At 46.6% G+C, this 26,224-nt stretch overlaps 6 non-coding genes and 5 pseudogenes across 6 annotated transcripts; all 11 read right to left on the reverse strand.

Moving 5' to 3' along the window:
• Positions 1-180: 180 nt before the first annotated feature.
• LOC147081641 (5S ribosomal RNA) lies at positions 181-299 on the reverse strand. Its single transcript, XR_015076526.1, has one exon. It is a non-coding gene; the product is annotated as a 5S ribosomal RNA (ribosomal RNA).
• A 2,435-nt stretch (positions 300-2,734) lies between these two features.
• LOC147081642 (5S ribosomal RNA) lies at positions 2,735-2,853 on the reverse strand. The gene has a single exon (XR_015076491.1). It is a non-coding gene; the product is annotated as a 5S ribosomal RNA (ribosomal RNA).
• Positions 2,854-5,280: 2,427 nt separating this feature from the next.
• LOC147081643 (5S ribosomal RNA) lies at positions 5,281-5,399 on the reverse strand. The gene has a single exon (XR_015076492.1). It is a non-coding gene; the product is annotated as a 5S ribosomal RNA (ribosomal RNA).
• Positions 5,400-7,834: 2,435 nt separating this feature from the next.
• LOC147081644 (5S ribosomal RNA) lies at positions 7,835-7,954 on the reverse strand (annotated as a pseudogene).
• A 2,427-nt stretch (positions 7,955-10,381) lies between these two features.
• LOC147081645 (5S ribosomal RNA) lies at positions 10,382-10,501 on the reverse strand (annotated as a pseudogene).
• Positions 10,502-12,916: 2,415 nt separating this feature from the next.
• LOC147081646 (5S ribosomal RNA) lies at positions 12,917-13,036 on the reverse strand (annotated as a pseudogene).
• A 2,419-nt stretch (positions 13,037-15,455) lies between these two features.
• On the reverse strand, positions 15,456-15,574 carry LOC147081647 (5S ribosomal RNA; annotated as a pseudogene).
• A 2,431-nt stretch (positions 15,575-18,005) lies between these two features.
• Positions 18,006-18,124, reverse strand: LOC147081648 (5S ribosomal RNA). Its single transcript, XR_015076524.1, has one exon. It is a non-coding gene; the product is annotated as a 5S ribosomal RNA (ribosomal RNA).
• Positions 18,125-20,553: 2,429 nt separating this feature from the next.
• LOC147081649 (5S ribosomal RNA) lies at positions 20,554-20,672 on the reverse strand (annotated as a pseudogene).
• Positions 20,673-23,103: 2,431 nt separating this feature from the next.
• On the reverse strand, positions 23,104-23,222 carry LOC147081650 (5S ribosomal RNA). Its single transcript, XR_015076480.1, has one exon. It is a non-coding gene; the product is annotated as a 5S ribosomal RNA (ribosomal RNA).
• A 2,431-nt stretch (positions 23,223-25,653) lies between these two features.
• LOC147081651 (5S ribosomal RNA) lies at positions 25,654-25,772 on the reverse strand. The gene has a single exon (XR_015076481.1). It is a non-coding gene; the product is annotated as a 5S ribosomal RNA (ribosomal RNA).
• Positions 25,773-26,224: the final 452 nt, after the last annotated feature.

Genomic DNA, 26,224 nt, shown 5'->3' on the forward strand with positions numbered 1-26,224 from the left:
CTGGAGCCCCTTGCATTTGTGTAGCAGCAGGAGAATGTGCAGCGAAGAAATGGTCAAAGGAAAGCGAGAGAGAGAGACAGAGAGAGAGAGAGAGAGAGCAGCAAAAAGGATGTTGATTGATTAAGAGCAGTGTGTGCGCGTGTGTGTGCAAAACGTTGAGCAGCCTGTGGCGGCAGCAAAAGCCTACTGCACCCGGTATTCCCAGGCGGTCTCCCATCCAAGTACTAACCAGGCCTGACTCTGCTTAGCTTCCGAGATCAGACGAGATCGGGCACATTCAGACTAGTATGGCCGTAGGCATATGCTAGCTGGCTTTCTCTTTACTTAAAGCTGTCGCCCATTTTTTTCTCTTCTACGCATTCATACAAGTATTCAACACTCAATTTACATTTACAAATTTTACTCCTCCCGCAACCCCCCACCCCCCCTCCACCTCTTCTTGCTGCTCTGCCTCCCACACAAACAAACTACAAGCCCAACCCTTCATTGCCTTCTATTCAAATATTACATCAAATAAACATGCTCAAACACCAAGTCTTAAGGGCTGTAGCATCTTTCAAACTGGACAAATACCCAGGCCCGCATCAAATCTATCCCACACTCTTAAGAGAAGTAAGACACCAAATAGCACAGGCTCTCACCATCATTTTACAATCCTCTCTGGCTACAGGTGTGGTGCCCGACCACTGGAGGACTGCTAACGTGCTACCGTTCTTTCAAAAGGGAGAGAGGGATAGACCGCATAATTACAGGCCAGTCAGCCTAACCTCGGTGGTGGGAAAATTATTGGAAAAAGTTCTGAGGGACAGGAGAAATCTTCATTTAGAAAGACACGGATTAATCAGGGACAGTCAGCATGGATTTCTTAACGGAAGGTCGTGTCTGACTAACGCAATTCAATTTTTCGAGGAGGTAACAAGGAGGGTCGATGAGGGTAGTGCCTTTGATGTAGTCTATATGGATTTTAGCAAGGCTTTTGATAAGGTCCCGCATGCCAGATTGGTCACGAAAGTAAAAGCCCATGGGATCCAAGGCAAAGTGGCAAGTTGGATCCAAAATTGGCTCAGAGGCAGGAAACAAAGGGTAATGGTCGAAGGGTGTTTTTGTGACCGGAAGGCTGTTTCCAGTGGGGTTCCGCAGGGCTCAGAGAATCACAGAAACCCCACAGTGCAGATAGAGGCCATTTCGGCCCATCGAGCCTGCACCGACTCAGTACTGGGCCCTTTGCTTTTTCTGGTATATATCAATGATTTGGATTTGAATGTAGGAAGTATGATTAAGAAGTTTGCAGATGATACAAAAATTGGCCGTGTGGTTAATAATGAAACAGAATGCTGTAGACTGCAGGAAGATATCAATGGACTCGTCTAGTGGGCAGAACAGTGGCAAATGGAATTCAGTTGGAATACACAATAAATGGTAGGACACTGAGAAATGCAGAGGATCAGCGGGACCTTGGAGTGCATGTCCACAGATCCCTGAAGGTAGCAGGACAGGTAGATAAAGTGGTTAAGCAGGCATACGGGATACTTGCCTTTATTAGCCGAGGCGTAGAATATAAGAGCGGGGAGGTTATGCTTCAACTGTATAAAACACTAGTTAGGCCGCAGCTAGAGTGCCGCGTGCAGTTCTGGTCACCACATTACAAGAAGGATGCGATTGCACTAGAGAAGGTGCAGAGGAGATTTCCGAGGATGTTGCCTGGGCTGGGGAATTTTAGTTATGAGGAAAGATTGGATAGGCTGGGGTTGTTTTCTTTGGAACACAGGAGGCTGAGGCGAGACCTAATTGAGGTGTGTAAAATTATGAGGGGCCGAGATAGAGTGGATAGGAAGGACCTATTTCCCTTAGCAGAAGGGTCAATAATAGATTTCAAGTAATTGGTAGGAGGTTTACAGGGAATTTGAGGAGACATTTTTTCACCCAGTGAATGGTGGGGGTCTGGAATGCACTGCCTGAAAGGGTGGTAGAGGCAGAAACCCTCATCACGTTTAAAAAGTACTTGGATATGCACTTGAACTGCCGTAACCTACAAGGCTACGGACCAAGTGCTGTAAAGTGGGATTTGGGTGGATTGCTCTTTGTCGGCTGGCACGGACAAGATGGGCCGAATGGCCTCCTTCTGTGCTGTAAATTTCTATGATTCTGCCTGATCATGTGACATCTGCCCACACGACTTCTACAAATGTTATTACATTGTAGCCAGGATTGTTTAGTTTCCAATTCCGCCCATTTTGAAGCCAGGTCTCCGTTATAGCTACTATTGCATAACCCCATGTGGCAACTTGCGCCTGCAACTCGTCAATCTTATTTGTAACGCTCCTCGCATTAACACACATGCATTTCAACAGCATGCTAGTTGGCTTTGCTTTTTTCCTGAATTTAACTGCTGCTCTTTCTACATTCTTCTTTGTTCTGTTGCTGTTTGTCCCTCCGAGTTTTCTATGCACCTTGTCTCTCCTCTCTGCTGCTGTGTCCTGGTGGCCCTCCGCCAGTGTGTGTATTTTGGCTATCTTATTTTCTTCTTCTGCTTATTTCGGCCCTGTGTCTGGAGCCCCTTGCATTTGTGTAGCAGCAGGAGAATGTGCAGCGAAGAAATGGTCAAAGGAAAGCGAGAGAGAGAGACAGAGAGAGAGAGAGAGAGAGAGAGAGCAGCAAAAAGGATGTTGATTGATTAAGAGCAGTGTGTGCGCGTGTGTGTGCAAAACGTTGAGCAGCCTGTGGCGGCAGCAAAAGCCTACTGCACCCGGTATTCCCAGGCGGTCTCCCATCCAAGTACTAACCAGGCCTGACTCTGCTTAGCTTCCGAGATCAGACGAGATCGGGCGCATTCAGACTAGTATGGCCGTAGGCATATGCTAGCTGGCTTTCTCTTTACTTAAAGCTGTCGCCCATTTTTTTCTCTTCTACGCATTCATACAAGTATTCAACACTCAATTTACATTTACAAATTTTACTCCTCCCGCAACCCCCCTCCACCTCTTCTTGCTGCTCTGCCTCCCACACAAACAAACTACAAGCCCAACCCTTCATTGCCTTCTATTCAAATATTACATCAAATAAACATGCTCAAACACCAAGTCTTAAGGGCTGTAGCATCTTTCAAACTGGACAAATACCCAGGCCCGCATCAAATCTATCCCACACTCTTAAGAGAAGTAAGACACCAAATAGCACAGGCTCTCACCATCATTTTACAATCCTCTCTGGCTACAGGTGTGGTGCCCGACCACTGGAGGACTGCTAACGTGCTACCGTTCTTTCAAAAGGGAGAGAGGGATAGACCGCATAATTACAGGCCAGTCAGCCTAACCTCGGTGGTGGGAAAATTATTGGAAAAAGTTCTGAGGGACAGGAGAAATCTTCATTTAGAAAGACACGGATTAATCAGGGACAGTCAGCATGGATTTCTTAACGGAAGGTCGTGTCTGACTAACGCAATTCAATTTTTCGAGGAGGTAACAAGGAGGGTCGATGAGGGTAGTGCCTTTGATGTAGTCTATATGGATTTTAGCAAGGCTTTTGATAAGGTCCCGCATGCCAGATTGGTCACGAAAGTAAAAGCCCATGGGATCCAAGGCAAAGTGGCAAGTTGGATCCAAAATTGGCTCAGAGGCAGGAAACAAAGGGTAATGGTCGAAGGGTGTTTTTGTGACCGGAAGGCTGTTTCCAGTGGGGTTCCGCAGGGCTCAGAGAATCACAGAAACCCCACAGTGCAGATAGAGGCCATTTCGGCCCATCGAGCCTGCACCGACTCAGTACTGGGCCCTTTGCTTTTTCTGGTATATATCAATGATTTGGATTTGAATGTAGGAAGTATGATTAAGAAGTTTGCAGATGATACAAAAATTGGCCGTGTGGTTAATAATGAAACAGAATGCTGTAGACTGCAGGAAGATATCAATGGACTCGTCTAGTGGGCAGAACAGTGGCAAATGGAATTCAGTTGGAATACACAATAAATGGTAGGACACTGAGAAATGCAGAGGATCAGCGGGACCTTGGAGTGCATGTCCACAGATCCCTGAAGGTAGCAGGACAGGTAGATAAAGTGGTTAAGCAGGCATACGGGATACTTGCCTTTATTAGCCGAGGCGTAGAATATAAGAGCGGGGAGGTTATGCTTCAACTGTATAAAACACTAGTTAGGCCGCAGCTAGAGTGCCGCGTGCAGTTCTGGTCACCACATTACAAGAAGGATGCGATTGCACTAGAGAAGGTGCAGAGGAGATTTCCGAGGATGTTGCCTGGGCTGGGGAATTTTAGTTATGAGGAAAGATTGGATAGGCTGGGGTTGTTTTCTTTGGAACACAGGAGGCTGAGGCGAGACCTAATTGAGGTGTGTAAAATTATGAGGGGCCGAGATAGAGTGGATAGGAAGGACCTATTTCCCTTAGCAGAAGGGTCAATAATAGATTTCAAGTAATTGGTAGGAGGTTTACAGGGAATTTGAGGAGACATTTTTTCACCCAGTGAATGGTGGGGGTCTGGAATGCACTGCCTGAAAGGGTGGTAGAGGCAGAAACCCTCATCACGTTTAAAAAGTACTTGGATATGCACTTGAACTGCCGTAACCTACAAGGCTACGGACCAAGTGCTGTAAAGTGGGATTTGGGTGGATTGCTCTTTGTCGGCTGGCACGGACAAGATGGGCCGAATGGCCTCCTTCTGTGCTGTAAATTTCTATGATTCTGCCTGATCATGTGACATCTGCCCACACGACTTCTACAAATGTTATTACATTGTAGCCAGGATTGTTTAGTTTCCAATTCCGCCCATTTTGAAGCCAGGTCTCCGTTATAGCTACTATTGCATAACCCCATGTGGCAACTTGCGCCTGCAACTCGTCAATCTTATTTGTAACGCTCCTCGCATTAACACACATGCATTTCAACAGCATGCTAGTTGGCTTTGCTTTTTTCCTGAATTTAACTGCTGCTCTTTCTACATTCTTCTTTGTTCTGTTGCTGTTTGTCCCTCCGAGTTTTCTATGCACCTTGTCTCTCCTCTCTGCTGCTGTGTCCTGGTGGCCCTCCGCCAGTGTGTGTATTTTGGCTATCTTATTTTCTTCTTCTGCTTATTTCGGCCCTGTGTCTGGAGCCCCTTGCATTTGTGTAGCAGCAGGAGAATGTGCAGCGAAGAAATGGTCAAAGGAAAGCGAGAGAGAGAGACAGAGAGAGAGAGAGAGAGAGAGAGAGCAGCAAAAAGGATGTTGATTGATTAAGAGCAGTGTGTGCGCGTGTGTGTGCAAAACGTTGAGCAGCCTGTGGCGGCAGCAAAAGCCTACTGCACCCGGTATTCCCAGGCGGTCTCCCATCCAAGTACTAACCAGGCCTGACTCTGCTTAGCTTCCGAGATCAGACGAGATCGGGCGCATTCAGACTAGTATGGCCGTAGGCATATGCTAGCTGGCTTTCTCTTTACTTAAAGCTGTCGCCCATTTTTTTCTCTTCTACGCATTCATACAAGTATTCAACACTCAATTTACATTTACAAATTTTACTCCTCCCGCAACCCCCCACCCCCCCTCCACCTCTTCTTGCTGCTCTGCCTCCCACACAAACAAACTACAAGCCCAACCCTTCATTGCCTTCTATTCAAATATTACATCAAATAAACATGCTCAAACACCAAGTCTTAAGGGCTGTAGTATCTTTCAAACTGGACAAATACCCAGGCCCGCATCAAATCTATCCCACACTCTTAAGAGAAGTAAGACACCAAATAGCACAGGCTCTCACCATCATTTTACAATCCTCTCTGGCTACAGGTGTGGTGCCCGACCACTGGAGGACTGCTAACGTGCTACCGTTCTTTCAAAAGGGAGAGAGGGATAGACCGCATAATTACAGGCCAGTCAGCCTAACCTCGGTGGTGGGAAAATTATTGGAAAAAGTTCTGAGGGACAGGAGAAATCTTCATTTAGAAAGACACGGATTAATCAGGGACAGTCAGCATGGATTTCTTAACGGAAGGTCGTGTCTGACTAACGCAATTCAATTTTTCGAGGAGGTAACAAGGAGGGTCGATGAGGGTAGTGCCTTTGATGTAGTCTATATGGATTTTAGCAAGGCTTTTGATAAGGTCCCGCATGCCAGATTGGTCACGAAAGTAAAAGCCCATGGGATCCAAGGCAAAGTGGCAAGTTGGATCCAAAATTGGCTCAGAGGCAGGAAACAAAGGGTAATGGTCGAAGGGTGTTTTTGTGACCGGAAGGCTGTTTCCAGTGGGGTTCCGCAGGGCTCAGAGAATCACAGAAACCCCACAGTGCAGATAGAGGCCATTTCGGCCCATCGAGCCTGCACCGACTCAGTACTGGGCCCTTTGCTTTTTCTGGTATATATCAATGATTTGGATTTGAATGTAGGAAGTATGATTAAGAAGTTTGCAGATGATACAAAAATTGGCCGTGTGGTTAATAATGAAACAGAATGCTGTAGACTGCAGGAAGATATCAATGGACTCGTCTAGTGGGCAGAACAGTGGCAAATGGAATTCAGTTGGAATACACAATAAATGGTAGGACACTGAGAAATGCAGAGGATCAGCGGGACCTTGGAGTGCATGTCCACAGATCCCTGAAGGTAGCAGGACAGGTAGATAAAGTGGTTAAGCAGGCATACGGGATACTTGCCTTTATTAGCCGAGGCGTAGAATATAAGAGCGGGGAGGTTATGCTTCAACTGTATAAAACACTAGTTAGGCCGCAGCTAGAGTGCCGCGTGCAGTTCTGGTCACCACATTACAAGAAGGATGCGATTGCACTAGAGAAGGTGCAGAGGAGATTTCCGAGGATGTTGCCTGGGCTGGGGAATTTTAGTTATGAGGAAAGATTGGATAGGCTGGGGTTGTTTTCTTTGGAACACAGGAGGCTGAGGCGAGACCTAATTGAGGTGTGTAAAATTATGAGGGGCCGAGATAGAGTGGATAGGAAGGACCTATTTCCCTTAGCAGAAGGGTCAATAATAGATTTCAAGTAATTGGTAGGAGGTTTACAGGGAATTTGAGGAGACATTTTTTCACCCAGTGAATGGTGGGGGTCTGGAATGCACTGCCTGAAAGGGTGGTAGAGGCAGAAACCCTCATCACGTTTAAAAAGTACTTGGATATGCACTTGAACTGCCGTAACCTACAAGGCTACGGACCAAGTGCTGTAAAGTGGGATTTGGGTGGATTGCTCTTTGTCGGCTGGCACGGACAAGATGGGCCGAATGGCCTCCTTCTGTGCTGTAAATTTCTATGATTCTGCCTGATCATGTGACATCTGCCCACACGACTTCTACAAATGTTATTACATTGTAGCCAGGATTGTTTAGTTTCCAATTCCGCCCATTTTGAAGCCAGGTCTCCGTTATAGCTACTATTGCATAACCCCATGTGGCAACTTGCGCCTGCAACTCGTCAATCTTATTTGTAACGCTCCTCGCATTAACACACATGCATTTCAACAGCATGCTAGTTGGCTTTGCTTTTTTCCTGAATTTAACTGCTGCTCTTTCTACATTCTTCTTTGTTCTGTTGCTGTTTGTCCCTCCGAGTTTTCTATGCACCTTGTCTCTCCTCTCTGCTGCTGTGTCCTGGTGGCCCTCCGCCAGTGTGTGTATTTTGGCTATCTTATTTTCTTCTTCTGCTTATTTCGGCCCTGTGTCTGGAGCCCCTTGCATTTGTGTAGCAGCAGGAGAATGTGCAGCGAAGAAATGGTCAAAGGAAAGCGAGAGAGAGAGACAGAGAGAGAGAGAGAGAGAGAGAGAGCAGCAAAAAGGATGTTGATTGATTAAGAGCAGTGTGTGCGCGTGTGTGTGCAAAACGTTGAGCAGCCTGTGGCGGCAGCAAAAGCCTACTGCACCCGGTATTCCCAGGCGGTCTCCCATCCAAGTACTAACCAGGCCTGACTCTGCTTAGCTTCACGAGATCAGACGAGATCGGGCGCATTCAGACTAGTATGGCCGTAGGCATATGCTAGCTGGCTTTCTCTTTACTTAAAGCTGTCGCCCATTTTTTTCTCTTCTACGCATTCATACAAGTATTCAACACTCAATTTACATTTACAAATTTTACTCCTCCCGCAACCCCCCACCCCCCCTCCACCTCTTCTTGCTGCTCTGCCTCCCACACAAACAAACTACAAGCCCAACCCTTCATTGCCTTCTATTCAAATATTACATCAAATAAACATGCTCAAACACCAAGTCTTAAGGGCTGTAGTATCTTTCAAACTGGACAAATACCCAGGCCCGCATCAAATCTATCCCACACTCTTAAGAGAAGTAAGACACCAAATAGCACAGGCTCTCACCATCATTTTACAATCCTCTCTGGCTACAGGTGTGGTGCCCGACCACTGGAGGACTGCTAACGTGCTACCGTTCTTTCAAAAGGGAGAGAGGGATAGACCGCATAATTACAGGCCAGTCAGCCTAACCTCGGTGGTGGGAAAATTATTGGAAAATGTTCTGAGGGACAGGAGAAATCTTCATTTAGAAAGACACGGATTAATCAGGGACAGTCAGCATGGATTTCTTAACGGAAGGTCGTGTCTGACTAACGCAATTCAATTTTTCGAGGAGGTAACAAGGAGGGTCGATGAGGGTAGTGCCTTTGATGTAGTCTATATGGATTTTAGCAAGGCTTTTGATAAGGTCCCGCATGCCAGATTGGTCACGAAAGTAAAAGCCCATGGGATCCAAGGCAAAGTGGCAAGTTGGATCCAAAATTGGCTCAGAGGCAGGAAACAAAGGGTAATGGTCGAAGGGTGTTTTTGTGACCGGAAGGCTGTTTCCAGTGGGGTTCCGCAGGGCTCAGAGAATCACAGAAACCCCACAGTGCAGATAGAGGCCATTTCGGCCCATCGAGCCTGCACCGACTCAGTACTGGGCCCTTTGCTTTTTCTGGTATATATCAATGATTTGGATTTGAATGTAGGAAGTATGATTAAGAAGTTTGCAGATGATACAAAAATTGGCCGTGTGGTTAATAATGAAACAGAATGCTGTAGACTGCAGGAAGATATCAATGGACTCGTCTAGTGGGCAGAACAGTGGCAAATGGAATTCAGTTGGAATACACAATAAATGGTAGGACACTGAGAAATGCAGAGGATCAGCGGGACCTTGGAGTGCATGTCCACAGATCCCTGAAGGTAGCAGGACAGGTAGATAAAGTGGTTAAGCAGGCATACGGGATACTTGCCTTTATTAGCCGAGGCGTAGAATATAAGAGCGGGGAGGTTATGCTTCAACTGTATAAAACACTAGTTAGGCCGCAGCTAGAGTGCCGCGTGCAGTTCTGGTCACCACATTACAAGAAGGATGCGATTGCACTAGAGAAGGTGCAGAGGAGATTTCCGAGGATGTTGCCTGGGCTGGGGAATTTTAGTTATGAGGAAAGATTGGATAGGCTGGGGTTGTTTTCTTTGGAACACAGGAGGCTGAGGCGAGACCTAATTGAGGTGTGTAAAATTATGAGGGGCCGAGATAGAGTGGATAGGAAGGACCTATTTCCCTTAGCAGAAGGGTCAATAATAGATTTCAAGTAATTGGTAGGAGGTTTACAGGGAATTTGAGGAGACATTTTTTCACCCAGTGAATGGTGGGGGTCTGGAATGCACTGCCTGAAAGGGTGGTAGAGGCAGAAACCCTCATCACGTTTAAAAAGTACTTGGATATGCACTTGAACTGCCGTAACCTACAAGGCTACGGACCAAGTGCTGTAAAGTGGGATTTGGGTGGATTGCTCTTTGTCGGCTGGCACGGACAAGATGGGCCGAATGGCCTCCTTCTGTGCTGTAAATTTCTATGATTCTGCCTGATCATGTGACATCTGCCCACACGACTTCTACAAATGTTATTACATTGTAGCCAGGATTGTTTAGTTTCCAATTCCGCCCATTTTGAAGCCAGGTCTCCGTTATAGCTACTATTGCATAACCCCATGTGGCAACTTGCGCCTGCAACTCGTCAATCTTATTTGTAACGCTCCTCGCATTAACACACATGCATTTCAACAGCATGCTAGTTGGCTTTGCTTTTTTCCTGAATTTAACTGCTGCTCTTTCTACATTCTTCTTTGTTCTGTTGCTGTTTGTCCCTCCGAGTTTTCTATGCACCTTGTCTCTCCTCTCTGCTGCTGTGTCCTGGTGGCCCTCCGCCAGTGTGTGTATTTTGGCTATCTTATTTTCTTCTTCTGCTTATTTCGGCCCTGTGTCTGGAGCCCCTTGCATTTGTGTAGCAGCAGGAGAATGTGCAGCGAAGAAATGGTCAAAGGAAAGCGAGAGAGAGAGACAGAGAGAGAGAGAGAGAGCAGCAAAAAGGATGTTGATTGATTAAGAGCAGTGTGTGCGCGTGTGTGTGCAAAACGTTGAGCAGCCTGTGGCGGCAGCAAAAGCCTACTGCACCTGGTATTCCCAGGCAGTCTCCCATCCAAGTACTAACCAGGCCTGACTCTGCTTAGCTTCTAGAGATCAGACGAGATCGGGCGCATTCAGACTAGTATGGCCGTAGGCATATGCTGGCTGGCTTTCTCTTTACTTAAAGCTGTCGCCCATTTTTTTCTCTTCTACGCATTCATACAAGTATTCAACACTCAATTTACATTTACAAATTTTACTCCTCCCGCAACCCCCCACCCCCCCTCCACCTCTTCTTGCTGCTCTGCCTCCCACACAAACAAACTACAAGCCCAACCCTTCATTGCCTTCTATTCAAATATTACATCAAATAAACATGCTCAAACACCAAGTCTTAAGGGCTGTAGCATCTTTCAAACTGGACAAATACCCAGGCCCGCATCAAATCTATCCCACACTCTTAAGGGAAGTAAGACACCAAATAGCACAGGCTCTCACCATCATTTTACAATCCTCTCTGGCTACAGGTGTGGTGCCCGACCACTGGAGGACTGCTAACGTGCTACCGTTCTTTCAAAAGGGAGAGAGGGATAGACCGCATAATTACAGGACAGTCAGCCTAACCTCGGTGGTGGGAAAATTATTGGAAAAAGTTCTGAGGGACAGGAGAAATCTTCATTTAGAAAGACACGGATTAATCAGGGACAGTCAGCATGGATTTCTTAACGGAAGGTCGTGTCTGACTAACGCAATTCAATTTTTCGAGGAGGTAACAAGGAGGGTCGATGAGGGTAGTGCCTTTGATGTAGTCTATATGGATTTTAGCAAGGCTTTTGATAAGGTCCCGCATGCCAGATTGGTCACGAAAGTAAAAGCCCATGGGATCCAAGGCAAAGTGGCAAGTTGGATCCAAAATTGGCTCAGAGGCAGGAAACAAAGGGTAATGGTCGAAGGGTGTTTTTGTGACCGGAAGGCTGTTTCCAGTGGGGTTCCGCAGGGCTCACAGAATCACAGAAACCCCACAGTGCAGATAGAGGCCATTTCGGCCCATCGAGCCTGCAGCGACTCACTACTGGGCCCTTTGCTTTTTCTGGTATATATCAATGATTTGGATTTGAATGTAGGAAGTATGATTAAGAAGTTTGCGGATGATACAAAAATTGGCCGTGTGGTTAATAATGAAACAGAATGCTGTAGACTGCAGGAAGATATCAATGGACTCGTCTAGTGGGCAGAACAGTGGCAAATGGAATTCAGTTGGAATACACAATAAATGGTAGGACACTGAGAAATGCAGAGGATCAGCGGGACCTTGGAGTGCATGTCCACAGATCCCTGAAGGTAGCAGGACAGGTAGATAAAGTGGTTAAGCAGGCATACGGGATACTTGCCTTTATTAGCCGAGGCGTAGAATATAAGAGCGGGGAGGTTATGCTTCAACTGTATAAAACACTAGTTAGGCCGCAGCTAGAGTGCCGCGTGCAGTTCTGGTCACCACATTACAAGAAGGATGCGATTGCACTAGAGAAGGTGCAGAGGAGATTTCCGAGGATGTTGCCTGGGCTGGGGAATTTTAGCTATGAGGAAAGATTGGATAGGCTGGGGTTGTTTTCTTTGGAACACAGGAGGCTGAGGCGAGACCTAATTGAGGTGTGTAAAATTATGAGGGGCCGAGATAGAGTGGATAGGAAGGACCTATTTCCCTTAGCAGAAGGGTCAATAATAGATTTCAAGTAATTGGTAGGAGGTTTACAGGGAATTTGAGGAGACATTTTTTCACCCAGTGAATGGTGGGGGTCTGGAATGCACTGCCTGAAAGGGTGGTAGAGGCAGAAACCCTCATCACGTTTAAAAAGTACTTGGATATGCACTTGAACTGCCGTAACCTACAAGGCTACGGACCAAGTGCTGTAAAGTGGGATTTGGGTGGATTGCTCTTTGTCGGCTGGCACGGACAAGATGGGCCGAATGGCCTCCTTCTGTGCTGTAAATTTCTATGATTCTGCCTGATCATGTGACATCTGCCCACACGACTTCTACAAATGTTATTACATTGTAGCCAGGATTGTTTAGTTTCCAATTCCGCCCATTTTGAAGCCAGGTCTCCGTTATGGCTACTATTGCATAACCCCATGTGGCAACTTGCGCCTGCAACTCGTCAATCTTATTTGTAACGCTCCTCGCATTAACACACATGCATTTCAACAGCATGCTAGTTGGCTTTGCTTTTTTCCTGAATTTAACTGCTGCTCTTTCTACATTCTTCTTTGTTCTGTTGCTGTTTGTCCCTCCGAGTTTTCTATGCACCTTGTCTCTCCTCTCTGCTGCTGTGTCCTGGTGGCCCTCCGCCAGTGTGTGTATTTTGGCTATCTTATTTTCTTCTTCTGCTTATTTCGGCCCTGTGTCTGGAGCCCCTTGCATTTGTGTAGCAGCAGGAGAATGTGCAGCGAAGAAATGGTCAAAGGAAAGCGAGAGAGAGAGAGAGAGAGAGAGAGAGCAGCAAAAAGGATGTTGATTGATTAAGAGCAGTGTGTGCGCGCAAAACGTTGAGCAGCCTGTGGCGGCAGCAAAAGCCTACTGCACCTGGTATTCCCAGGCAGTCTCCCATCCAAGTACTAACCAGGCCTGACTCTGCTTAGCTTCCAGAGATCAGACGAGATCGGGCGCATTCAGACTAGTATGGCCGTAGGCATATGCTGGCTGGCTTTCTCTTTACTTAAAGCTGTCGCCCATTTTTTTCTCTTCTACGCATTCATACAAGTATTCAACACTCAATTTACATTTACAAATTTTACTCCTCCCGCAACCCCCCACCCCCCCTCCACCTCTTCTTGCTGCTCTGCCTCCCACACAAACAAACTACAAGCCCAACCCTTCATTGCCTTCTATTCAAATATTACATCAAATAAACATGCTCAAACACCAAGTCTTAAGGGCTGTAGCATCTTTCAAACTGGACAAATACCCAGGCCCGCATCAAATCTATCCCACACTCTTAAGGGAAGTAAGACACCAAATAGCACAGGCTCTCACCATCATTTTACAATCCTCTCTGGCTACAGGTGTGGTGCCCGACCACTGGAGGACTGCTAACGTGCTACCGTTCTTTCAAAAGGGAGAGAGGGATAGACCGCATAATTACAGGCCAGTCAGCCTAACCTCGGTGGTGGGAAAATTATTGGAAAAAGTTCTGAGGGACAGGAGAAATCTTCATTTAGAAAGACACGGATTAATCAGGGACAGTCAGCATGGATTTCTTAACGGAAGGTCGTGTCTGACTAACGCAATTCAATTTTTCGAGGAGGTAACAAGGAGGGTCGATGAGGGTAGTGCCTTTGATGTAGTCTATATGGATTTTAGCAAGGCTTTTGATAAGGTCCCGCATGCCAGATTGGTCACGAAAGTAAAAGCCCATGGGATCCAAGGCAAAGTGGCAAGTTGGATCCAAAATTGGCTCAGAGGCAGGAAACAAAGGGTAATGGTCGAAGGGTGTCTTTGTGACCGGAAGGCTGTTTCCAGTGGGGTTCCGCAGGGCTCACAGAATCACAGAAACCCCACAGTGCAGATAGAGGCCATTTCGGCCCATCGAGCCTGCACCGACTCAGTACTGGGCCCTTTGCTTTTTCTGGTATATATCAATGATTTGGATTTGAATGTAGGAAGTATGATTAAGAAGTTTGCAGATGATACAAAAATTGGCCGTGTGGTTAATAATGAAACAGAATGCTGTAGACTGCAGGAAGATATCAATGGACTCGTCTAGTGGGCAGAACAGTGGCAAATGGAATTCAGTTGGAATACACAATAAATGGTAGGACACTGAGAAATGCAGAGGATCAGCGGGACCTTGGAGTGCATGTCCACAGATCCCTGAAGGTAGCAGGACAGGTAGATAAAGTGGTTAAGCAGGCATACGGGATACTTGCCTTTATTAGCCGAGGCGTAGAATATAAGAGCGGGGAGGTTATGCTTCAACTGTATAAAACACTAGTTAGGCCGCAGCTAGAGTGCCGCGTGCAGTTCTGGTCACCACATTACAAGAAGGATGCGATTGCACTAGAGAAGGTGCAGAGGAGATTTCCGAGGATGTTGCCTGGGCTGGGGAATTTTAGTTATGAGGAAAGATTGGATAGGCTGGGGTTGTTTTCTTTGGAACACAGGAGGCTGAGGCGAGACCTAATTGAGGTGTGTAAAATTATGAGGGGCCGAGATAGAGTGGATAGGAAGGACCTATTTCCCTTAGCAGAAGGGTCAATAATAGATTTCAAGTAATTGGTAGGAGGTTTACAGGGAATTTGAGGAGACATTTTTTCACCCAGTGAATGGTGGGGGTCTGGAATGCACTGCCTGAAAGGGTGGTAGAGGCAGAAACCCTCATCACGTTTAAAAAGTACTTGGATATGCACTTGAACTGCCGTAACCTACAAGGCTACGGACCAAGTGCTGTAAAGTGGGATTTGGGTGGATTGCTCTTTGTCGGCTGGCACGGACAAGATGGGCCGAATGGCCTCCTTCTGTGCTGTAAATTTCTATGATTCTGCCTGATCATGTGACATCTGCCCACACGACTTCTACAAATGTTATTACATTGTAGCCAGGATTGTTTAGTTTCCAATTCCGCCCATTTTGAAGCCAGGTCTCCGTTATGGCTACTATTGCATAACCCCATGTGGCAACTTGCGCCTGCAACTCGTCAATCTTATTTGTAACACTCCTCGCATTAACACACATGCATTTCAACAGCATGCTAGTTGGCTTTGCTTTTTTCCTGAATTTAACTGCTGCTCTTTCTACATTCTTCTTTGTTCTGTTGCTGTTTGTCCCTCCGAGTTTTCTATGCACCTTGTCTCTCCTCTCTGCTGCTGTGTCCTGGTGGCCCTCCGCCAGTGTGTGTATTTTGGCTATCTTATTTTCTTCTTCTGCTTATTTCGGCCCTGTGTCTGGAGCCCCTTGCATTTGTGTAGCAGCAGGAGAATGTGCAGCGAAGAAATGGTCAAAGGAAAGCGAGAGAGAGAGAGAGAGAGAGAGCAGCAAAAAGGATGTTGATTGATTAAGAGCAGTGTGTGCGCGTGTGTGTGCAAAACGTTGAGCAGCCTGTGGCGGCAGCAAAAGCCTACTGCACGTGGTGTTCCCAGGCGGTCTCCCATCCAAGTACTAACCAGGCCTGACTCTGCTTAGCTTCCGAGATCAGACGAGATCGGGCGTATTCAGACTAGTATGGCCGTAGGCATATGCTGGCTGGCTTTCTCTTTACTTAAAGCTGTCGCCCATTTTTTTCTCTTCTTCTACACATTCATACAAGTATTCAACACTCAATTTACATTTACAAGTTTTACTCCTCCCGCAACCCCCCCACCCCCCCTCCACCTCTTCTTGCTGCTCTGCCTCCCACACAAACAAACTACAAGCCCAACCCTTCATTGCCTTCTATTCAAATATTACATCAAATAAACATGCTCAAACACCAAGTCTTAAGGGCTGTAGCATCTTTCAAACTGGACAAATACCCAGGCCCGCATCAAATCTATCCCACACTCTTAAGAGAAGTAAGACACCAAATAGCACAGGCTCTCACCATCATTTTACAATCCTCTCTGGCTACAGGTGTGGTGCCCGACCACTGGAGGACTGCTAACGTGCTACCGTTCTTTCAAAAGGGAGAGAGGGATAGACCGCATAATTACAGGCCAGTCAGCCTAACCTCGGTGGTGGGAAAATTATTGGAAAAAGTTCTGAGGGACAGGAGAAATCTTCATTTAGAAAGACACGGATTAATCAGGGACAGTCAGCATGGATTTCTTAACGGAAGGTCGTGTCTGACTAACGCAATTCAATTTTTCGAGGAGGTAACAAGGAGGGTCGATGAGGGTAGTGCCTTTGATGTAGTCTATATGGATTTTAGCAAGGCTTTTGATAAGGTCCCGCATGCCAGATTGGTCACGAAAGTAAAAGCCCATGGGATCCAAGGCAAAGTGGCAAGTTGGATCCAAAATTGGCTCAGAGGCAGGAAACAAAGGGTAATGGTCGAAGGGTGTTTTTGTGACCGGAAGGCTGTTTCCAGTGGGGTTCCGCAGGGCTCACAGAATCACAGAAACCCCACAGTGCAGATAGAGGCCATTTCGGCCCATCGAGCCTGCACCGACTCAGTACTGGGCCCTTTGCTTTTTCTGGTATATATCAATGATTTGGATTTGAATGTAGGAAGTATGATTAAGAAGTTTGCAGATGATACAAAAATTGGCCGTGTGGTTAATAATGAAACAGAATGCTGTAGACTGCAGGAAGATATCAATGGACTCGTCTAGTGGGCAGAACAGTGGCAAATGGAATTCAGTTGGAATACACAATAAATGGTAGGACACTGAGAAATGCAGAGGATCAGCGGGACCTTGGAGTGCATGTCCACAGATCCCTGAAGGTAGCAGGACAGGTAGATAAAGTGGTTAAGCAGGCATACGGGATACTTGCCTTTATTAGCCGAGGCGTAGAATATAAGAGCGGGGAGGTTATGCTTCAACTGTATAAAACACTAGTTAGGCCGCAGCTAGAGTGCCGCGTGCAGTTCTGGTCACCACATTACAAGAAGGATGCGATTGCACTAGAGAAGGTGCAGAGGAGATTTCCGAGGATGTTGCCTGGGCTGGGGAATTTTAGTTATGAGGAAAGATTGGATAGGCTGGGGTTGTTTTCTTTGGAACACAGGAGGCTGAGGCGAGACCTAATTGAGGTGTGTAAAATTATGAGGGGCCGAGATAGAGTGGATAGGAAGGACCTATTTCCCTTAGCAGAAGGGTCAATAATAGATTTCAAGTAATTGGTAGGAGGTTTACAGGGAATTTGAGGAGACATTTTTTCACCCAGTGAATGGTGGGGGTCTGGAATGCACTGCCTGAAAGGGTGGTAGAGGCAGAAACCCTCATCACGTTTAAAAAGTACTTGGATATGCACTTGAACTGCCGTAACCTACAAGGCTACGGACCAAGTGCTGTAAAGTGGGATTTGGGTGGATTGCTCTTTGTCGGCTGGCACGGACAAGATGGGCCGAATGGCCTCCTTCTGTGCTGTAAATTTCTATGATTCTGCCTGATCATGTGACATCTGCCCACACGACTTCTACAAATGTTATTACATTGTAGCCAGGATTGTTTAGTTTCCAATTCCGCCCATTTTGAAGCCAGGTCTCCGTTATAGCTACTATTGCATAACCCCATGTGGCAACTTGCGCCTGCAACTCGTCAATCTTATTTGTAACGCTCCTCGCATTAACACACATGCATTTCAACAGCATGCTAGTTGGCTTTGCTTTTTTCCTGAATTTAACTGCTGCTCTTTCTACATTCTTCTTTGTTCTGTTGCTGTTTGTCCCTCCGAGTTTTCTATGCACCTTGTCTCTCCTCTCTGCTGCTGTGTCCTGGTGGCCCTCCGCCAGTGTGTGTATTTTGGCTATCTTATTTTCTTCTTCTGCTTATTTCGGCCCTGTGTCTGGAGCCCCTTGCATTTGTGTAGCAGCAGGAGAATGTGCAGCGAAGAAATGGTCAAAGGAAAGCGAGAGAGAGAGACAGAGAGAGAGAGAGAGAGCAGCAAAAAGGATGTTGATTGATTAAGAGCAGTGTGTGCGCGTGTGTGTGCAAAACGTTGAGCAGCCTGTGGCGGCAGCAAAAGCCTACTGCACCTGGTATTCCCAAGCAGTCTCCCATCCAAGTACTAACCAGGCCTGACTCTGCTTAGCTTCCGAGATCAGACGAGATCGGGCGCATTCAGACTAGTATGGCCGTAGGCATATGCTGGCTGGCTTTCTCTTTACTTAAAGCTGTCGCCCATTTTTTTCTCTTCTACGCATTCATACAAGTATTCAACACTCAATTTACATTTACAAATTTTACTCCTCCCGCAACCCCCCACCCCCCCTCCACCTCTTCTTGCTGCTCTGCCTCCCACACAAACAAACTACAAGCCCAACCCTTCATTGCCTTCTATTCAAATATTACATCAAATAAACATGCTCAAACACCAAGTCTTAAGGGCTGTAGCATCTTTCAAACTGGACAAATACCCAGGCCCGCATCAAATCTATCCCACACTCTTAAGGGAAGTAAGACACCAAATAGCACAGGCTCTCACCATCATTTTACAATCCTCTCTGGCTACAGGTGTGGTGCCCGACCACTGGAGGACTGCTAACGTGCTACCGTTCTTTCAAAAGGGAGAGAGGGATAGACCGCATAATTACAGGCCAGTCAGCCTAACCTCGGTGGTGGGAAAATTATTGGAAAAAGTTCTGAGGGACAGGAGAAATCTTCATTTAGAAAGACACGGATTAATCAGGGACAGTCAGCATGGATTTCTTAACGGAAGGTCGTGTCTGACTAACGCAATTCAATTTTTCGAGGAGGTAACAAGGAGGGTCGATGAGGGTAGTGCCTTTGATGTAGTCTATATGGATTTTAGCAAGGCTTTTGATAAGGTCCCGCATGCCAGATTGGTCACGAAAGTAAAAGCCCATGGGATCCAAGGCAAAGTGGCAAGTTGGATCCAAAATTGGCTCAGAGGCAGGAAACAAAGGGTAATGGTCGAAGGGTGTCTTTGTGACCGGAAGGCTGTTTCCAGTGGGGTTCCGCAGGGCTCACAGAATCACAGAAACCCCACAGTGCAGATAGAGGCCATTTCGGCCCATCGAGCCTGCACCGACTCAGTACTGGGCCCTTTGCTTTTTCTGGTATATATCAATGATTTGGATTTGAATGTAGGAAGTATGATTAAGAAGTTTGCAGATGATACAAAAATTGGCCGTGTGGTTAATAATGAAACAGAATGCTGTAGACTGCAGGAAGATATCAATGGACTCGTCTAGTGGGCAGAACAGTGGCAAATGGAATTCAGTTGGAATACACAATAAATGGTAGGACACTGAGAAATGCAGAGGATCAGCGGGACCTTGGAGTGCATGTCCACAGATCCCTGAAGGTAGCAGGACAGGTAGATAAAGTGGTTAAGCAGGCATACGGGATACTTGCCTTTATTAGCCGAGGCGTAGAATATAAGAGCGGGGAGGTTATGCTTCAACTGTATAAAACACTAGTTAGGCCGCAGCTAGAGTGCCGCGTGCAGTTCTGGTCACCACATTACAAGAAGGATGCGATTGCACTAGAGAAGGTGCAGAGGAGATTTCCGAGGATGTTGCCTGGGCTGGGGAATTTTAGTTATGAGGAAAGATTGGATAGGCTGGGGTTGTTTTCTTTGGAACACAGGAGGCTGAGGCGAGACCTAATTGAGGTGTGTAAAATTATGAGGGGCCGAGATAGAGTGGATAGGAAGGACCTATTTCCCTTAGCAGAAGGGTCAATAATAGATTTCAAGTAATTGGTAGGAGGTTTACAGGGAATTTGAGGAGACATTTTTTCACCCAGTGAATGGTGGGGGTCTGGAATGCACTGCCTGAAAGGGTGGTAGAGGCAGAAACCCTCATCACGTTTAAAAAGTACTTGGATATGCACTTGAACTGCCGTAACCTACAAGGCTACGGACCAAGTGCTGTAAAGTGGGATTTGGGTGGATTGCTCTTTGTCGGCTGGCACGGACAAGATGGGCCGAATGGCCTCCTTCTGTGCTGTAAATTTCTATGATTCTGCCTGATCATGTGACATCTGCCCACACGACTTCTACAAATGTTATTACATTGTAGCCAGGATTGTTTAGTTTCCAATTCCGCCCATTTTGAAGCCAGGTCTCCGTTATGGCTACTATTGCATAACCCCATGTGGCAACTTGCGCCTGCAACTCGTCAATCTTATTTGTAACACTCCTCGCATTAACACACATGCATTTCAACAGCATGCTAGTTGGCTTTGCTTTTTTCCTGAATTTAACTGCTGCTCTTTCTACATTCTTCTTTGTTCTGTTGCTGTTTGTCCCTCCGAGTTTTCTATGCACCTTGTCTCTCCTCTCTGCTGCTGTGTCCTGGTGGCCCTCCGCCAGTGTGTGTATTTTGGCTATCTTATTTTCTTCTTCTGCTTATTTCGGCCCTGTGTCTGGAGCCCCTTGCATTTGTGTAGCAGCAGGAGAATGTGCAGCGAAGAAATGGTCAAAGGAAAGCGAGAGAGAGAGAGAGAGAGAGAGAGAGAGAGAGCAGCAAAAAGGATGTTGATTGATTAAGAGCAGTGTGTGCGCGTGTGTGTGCAAAACGTTGAGCAGCCTGTGGCGGCAGCAAAAGCCTACTGCATCTGGTGTTCCCAGGCGGTCTCCCATCCAAGTACTAACCAGGCCTGACTCTGCTTAGCTTCCGAGATCAGACGAGATCGGGCGTATTCAGACTAGTATGGCCGTAGGCATATGCTGGCTGGCTTTCTCTTTACTTAAAGCTGTCGCCCATTTTTTTCTCTTCTTCTACACATTCATACAAGTATTCAACACTCAATTTACATTTACAAGTTTTACTCCTCCCGCAACCCCCCCACCCCCCCTCCACCTCTTCTTGCTGCTCTGCCTCCCACACAAACAAACTACAAGCCCAACCCTTCATTGCCTTCTATTCAAATATTACATCAAATAAACATGCTCAAACACCAAGTCTTAAGGGCTGTAGCATCTTTCAAACTGGACAAATACCCAGGCCCGCATCAAATCTATCCCACACTCTTAAGAGAAGTAAGACACCAAATAGCACAGGCTCTCACCATCATTTTACAATCCTCTCTGGCTACAGGTGTGGTGCCCGACCACTGGAGGACTGCTAACGTGCTACCGTTCTTTCAAAAGGGAGAGAGGGATAGACCGCATAATTACAGGCCAGTCAGCCTAACCTCGGTGGTGGGAAAATTATTGGAAAAAGTTCTGAGGGACAGGAGAAATCTTCATTTAGAAAGACACGGATTAATCAGGGACAGTCAGCATGGATTTCTTAACGGAAGGTCGTGTCTGACTAACGCAATTCAATTTTTCGAGGAGGTAACAAGGAGGGTCGATGAGGGTAGTGCCTTTGATGTAGTCTATATGGATTTTAGCAAGGCTTTTGATAAGGTCCCGCATGCCAGATTGGTCACGAAAGTAAAAGCCCATGGGATCCAAGGCAAAGTGGCAAGTTGGATCCAAAATTGGCTCAGAGGCAGGAAACAAAGGGTAATGGTCGAAGGGTGTCTTTGTGACCGGAAGGCTGTTTCCAGTGGGGTTCCGCAGGGCTCACAGAATCACAGAAACCCCACAGTGCAGATAGAGGCCATTTCGGCCCATCGAGCCTGCACCGACTCAGTACTGGGCCCTTTGCTTTTTCTGGTATATATCAATGATTTGGATTTGAATGTAGGAAGTATGATTAAGAAGTTTGCAGATGATACAAAAATTGGCCGTGTGGTTAATAATGAAACAGAATGCTGTAGACTGCAGGAAGATATCAATGGACTCGTCTAGTGGGCAGAACAGTGGCAAATGGAATTCAGTTGGAATACACAATAAATGGTAGGACACTGAGAAATGCAGAGGATCAGCGGGACCTTGGAGTGCATGTCCACAGATCCCTGAAGGTAGCAGGACAGGTAGATAAAGTGGTTAAGCAGGCATACGGGATACTTGCCTTTATTAGCCGAGGCGTAGAATATAAGAGCGGGGAGGTTATGCTTCAACTGTATAAAACACTAGTTAGGCCGCAGCTAGAGTGCCGCGTGCAGTTCTGGTCACCACATTACAAGAAGGATGCGATTGCACTAGAGAAGGTGCAGAGGAGATTTCCGAGGATGTTGCCTGGGCTGGGGAATTTTAGTTATGAGGAAAGATTGGATAGGCTGGGGTTGTTTTCTTTGGAACACAGGAGGCTGAGGCGAGACCTAATTGAGGTGTGTAAAATTATGAGGGGCCGAGATAGAGTGGATAGGAAGGACCTATTTCCCTTAGCAGAAGGGTCAATAATAGATTTCAAGTAATTGGTAGGAGGTTTACAGGGAATTTGAGGAGACATTTTTTCACCCAGTGAATGGTGGGGGTCTGGAATGCACTGCCTGAAAGGGTGGTAGAGGCAGAAACCCTCATCACGTTTAAAAAGTACTTGGATATGCACTTGAACTGCCGTAACCTACAAGGCTACGGACCAAGTGCTGTAAAGTGGGATTTGGGTGGATTGCTCTTTGTCGGCTGGCACGGACAAGATGGGCCGAATGGCCTCCTTCTGTGCTGTAAATTTCTATGATTCTGCCTGATCATGTGACATCTGCCCACACGACTTCTACAAATGTTATTACATTGTAGCCAGGATTGTTTAGTTTCCAATTCCGCCCATTTTGAAGCCAGGTCTCCGTTATAGCTACTATTGCATAACCCCATGTGGCAACTTGCGCCTGCAACTCGTCAATCTTATTTGTAACACTCCTCGCATTAACACACATGCATTTCAACAGCATGCTAGTTGGCTTTGCTTTTTTCCTGAATTTAACTGCTGCTCTTTCTACATTCTTCTTTGTTCTGTTGCTGTTTGTCCCTCCGAGTTTTCTATGCACCTTGTCTCTCCTCTCTGCTGCTGTGTCCTGGTGGCCCTCCGCCAGTGTGTGTATTTTGGCTATCTTATTTTCTTCTTCTGCTTATTTCGGCCCTGTGTCTGGAGCCCCTTGCATTTGTGTAGCAGCAGGAGAATGTGCAGCGAAGAAATGGTCAAAGGAAAGCGAGAGAGAGAGAGAGAGAGAGAGAGAGAGAGCAGCAAAAAGGATGTTGATTGATTAAGAGCAGTGTGTGCGCGTGTGTGTGCAAAACGTTGAGCAGCCTGTGGCGGCAGCAAAAGCCTACTGCACCTGGTGTTCCCAGGCGGTCTCCCATCCAAGTACTAACCAGGCCTGACTCTGCTTAGCTTCCGAGATCAGACGAGATCGGGCGTATTCAGACTAGTATGGCCGTAGGCATATGCTGGCTGGCTTTCTCTTTACTTAAAGCTGTCGCCCATTTTTTTCTCTTCTTCTACACATTCATACAAGTATTCAACACTCAATTTACATTTACAAGTTTTACTCCTCCCGCAACCCCCCCACCCCCCCTCCACCTCTTCTTGCTGCTCTGCCTCCCACACAAACAAACTACAAGCCCAACCCTTCATTGCCTTCTATTCAAATATTACATCAAATAAACATGCTCAAACACCAAGTCTTAAGGGCTGTAGCATCTTTCAAACTGGACAAATACCCAGGCCCGCATCAAATCTATCCCACACTCTTAAGAGAAGTAAGACACCAAATAGCACAGGCTCTCACCATCATTTTACAATCCTCTCTGGCTACAGGTGTGGTGCCCGACCACTGGAGGACTGCTAACGTGCTACCGTTCTTTCAAAAGGGAGAGAGGGATAGACCGCATAATTACAGGCCAGTCAGCCTAACCTCGGTGGTGGGAAAATTATTGGAAAAAGTTCTGAGGGACAGGAGAAATCTTCATTTAGAAAGACACGGATTAATCAGGGACAGTCAGCATGGATTTCTTAACGGAAGGTCGTGTCTGACTAACGCAATTCAATTTTTCGAGGAGGTAACAAGGAGGGTCGATGAGGGTAGTGCCTTTGATGTAGTCTATATGGATTTTAGCAAGGCTTTTGATAAGGTCCCGCATGCCAGATTGGTCACGAAAGTAAAAGCCCATGGGATCCAAGGCAAAGTGGCAAGTTGGATCCAAAATTGGCTCAGAGGCAGGAAACAAAGGGTAATGGTCGAAGGGTGTCTTTGTGACCGGAAGGCTGTTTCCAGTGGGGTTCCGCAGGGCTCACAGAATCACAGAAACCCCACAGTGCAGATAGAGGCCATTTCGGCCCATCGAGCCTGCACCGACTCAGTACTGGGCCCTTTGCTTTTTCTGGTATATATCAATGATTTGGATTTGAATGTAGGAAGTATGATTAAGAAGTTTGCAGATGATACAAAAATTGGCCGTGTGGTTAATAATGAAACAGAATGCTGTAGACTGCAGGAAGATATCAATGGACTCGTCTAGTGGGCAGAACAGTGGCAAATGGAATTCAGTTGGAATACACAATAAATGGTAGGACACTGAGAAATGCAGAGGATCAGCGGGACCTTGGAGTGCATGTCCACAGATCCCTGAAGGTAGCAGGACAGGTAGATAAAGTGGTTAAGCAGGCATACGGGATACTTGCCTTTATTAGCCGAGGCGTAGAATATAAGAGCGGGGAGGTTATGCTTCAACTGTATAAAACACTAGTTAGGCCGCAGCTAGAGTGCCGCGTGCAGTTCTGGTCACCACATTACAAGAAGGATGCGATTGCACTAGAGAAGGTGCAGAGGAGATTTCCGAGGATGTTGCCTGGGCTGGGGAATTTTAGTTATGAGGAAAGATTGGATAGGCTGGGGTTGTTTTCTTTGGAACACAGGAGGCTGAGGCGAGACCTAATTGAGGTGTGTAAAATTATGAGGGGCCGAGATAGAGTGGATAGGAAGGACCTATTTCCCTTAGCAGAAGGGTCAATAATAGATTTCAAGTAATTGGTAGGAGGTTTACAGGGAATTTGAGGAGACATTTTTTCACCCAGTGAATGGTGGGGGTCTGGAATGCACTGCCTGAAAGGGTGGTAGAGGCAGAAACCCTCATCACGTTTAAAAAGTACTTGGATATGCACTTGAACTGCCGTAACCTACAAGGCTACGGACCAAGTGCTGTAAAGTGGGATTTGGGTGGATTGCTCTTTGTCGGCTGGCACGGACAAGATGGGCCGAATGGCCTCCTTCTGTGCTGTAAATTTCTATGATTCTGCCTGATCATGTGACATCTGCCCACACGACTTCTACAAATGTTATTACATTGTAGCCAGGATTGTTTAGTTTCCAATTCCGCCCATTTTGAAGCCAGGTCTCCGTTATAGCTACTATTGCATAACCCCATGTGGCAACTTGCGCCTGCAACTCGTCAATCTTATTTGTAACACTCCTCGCATTAACACACATGCATTTCAACAGCATGCTAGTTGGCTTTGCTTTTTTCCTGAATTTAACTGCTGCTCTTTCTACATTCTTCTTTGTTCTGTTGCTGTTTGTCCCTCCGAGTTTTCTATGCACCTTGTCTCTCCTCTCTGCTGCTGTGTCCTGGTGGCCCTCCGCCAGTGTGTGTATTTTGGCTATCTTATTTTCTTCTTCTGCTTATTTCGGCCCTGTGTCTGGAGCCCCTTGCATTTGTGTAGCAGCAGGAGAATGTGCAGCGAAGAAATGGTCAAAGGAAAGCGAGAGAGAGAGAGAGAGAGAGAGAGAGAGAGCAGCAAAAAGGATGTTGATTGATTAAGAGCAGTGTGTGCGCGTGTGTGTGCAAAACGTTGAGCAGCCTGTGGCGGCAGCAAAAGCCTACTGCACCTGGTGTTCCCAGGCGGTCTCCCATCCAAGTACTAACCAGGCCTGACTCTGCTTAGCTTCCGAGATCAGACGAGATCGGGCGTATTCAGACTAGTATGGCCGTAGGCATATGCTGGCTGGCTTTCTCTTTACTTAAAGCTGTCGCCCATTTTTTTCTCTTCTTCTACACATTCATACAAGTATTCAACACTCAATTTACATTTACAAGTTTTACTCCTCCCGCAACCCCCCCACCCCCCCTCCACCTCTTCTTGCTGCTCTGCCTCCCACACAAACAAACTACAAGCCCAACCCTTCATTGCCTTCTATTCAAATATTACATCAAATAAACATGCTCAAACACCAAGTCTTAAGGGCTGTAGCATCTTTCAAACTGGACAAATACCCAGGCCCACATCAAATCTATCCCACACTCTTAAGAGAAGTAAGACACCAAATAGCACAGGCTCTCACCATCATTTTACAATCCTCTCTGGCTACAGGTGTGGTGCCCGACCACTGGAGGACTGCTAACGTGCTACCGTTCTTTCAAAAGGGAGAGAGGGATAGACCGCATAAT

This window comes from Somniosus microcephalus, unplaced genomic scaffold, assembly GCF_052327205.1.
Source record: "Somniosus microcephalus isolate GS21.2 unplaced genomic scaffold, FLI_Smic_1.0 scaffold493, whole genome shotgun sequence".
Taxonomy (NCBI): Eukaryota; Metazoa; Chordata; class Chondrichthyes; order Squaliformes; family Somniosidae; genus Somniosus; species Somniosus microcephalus.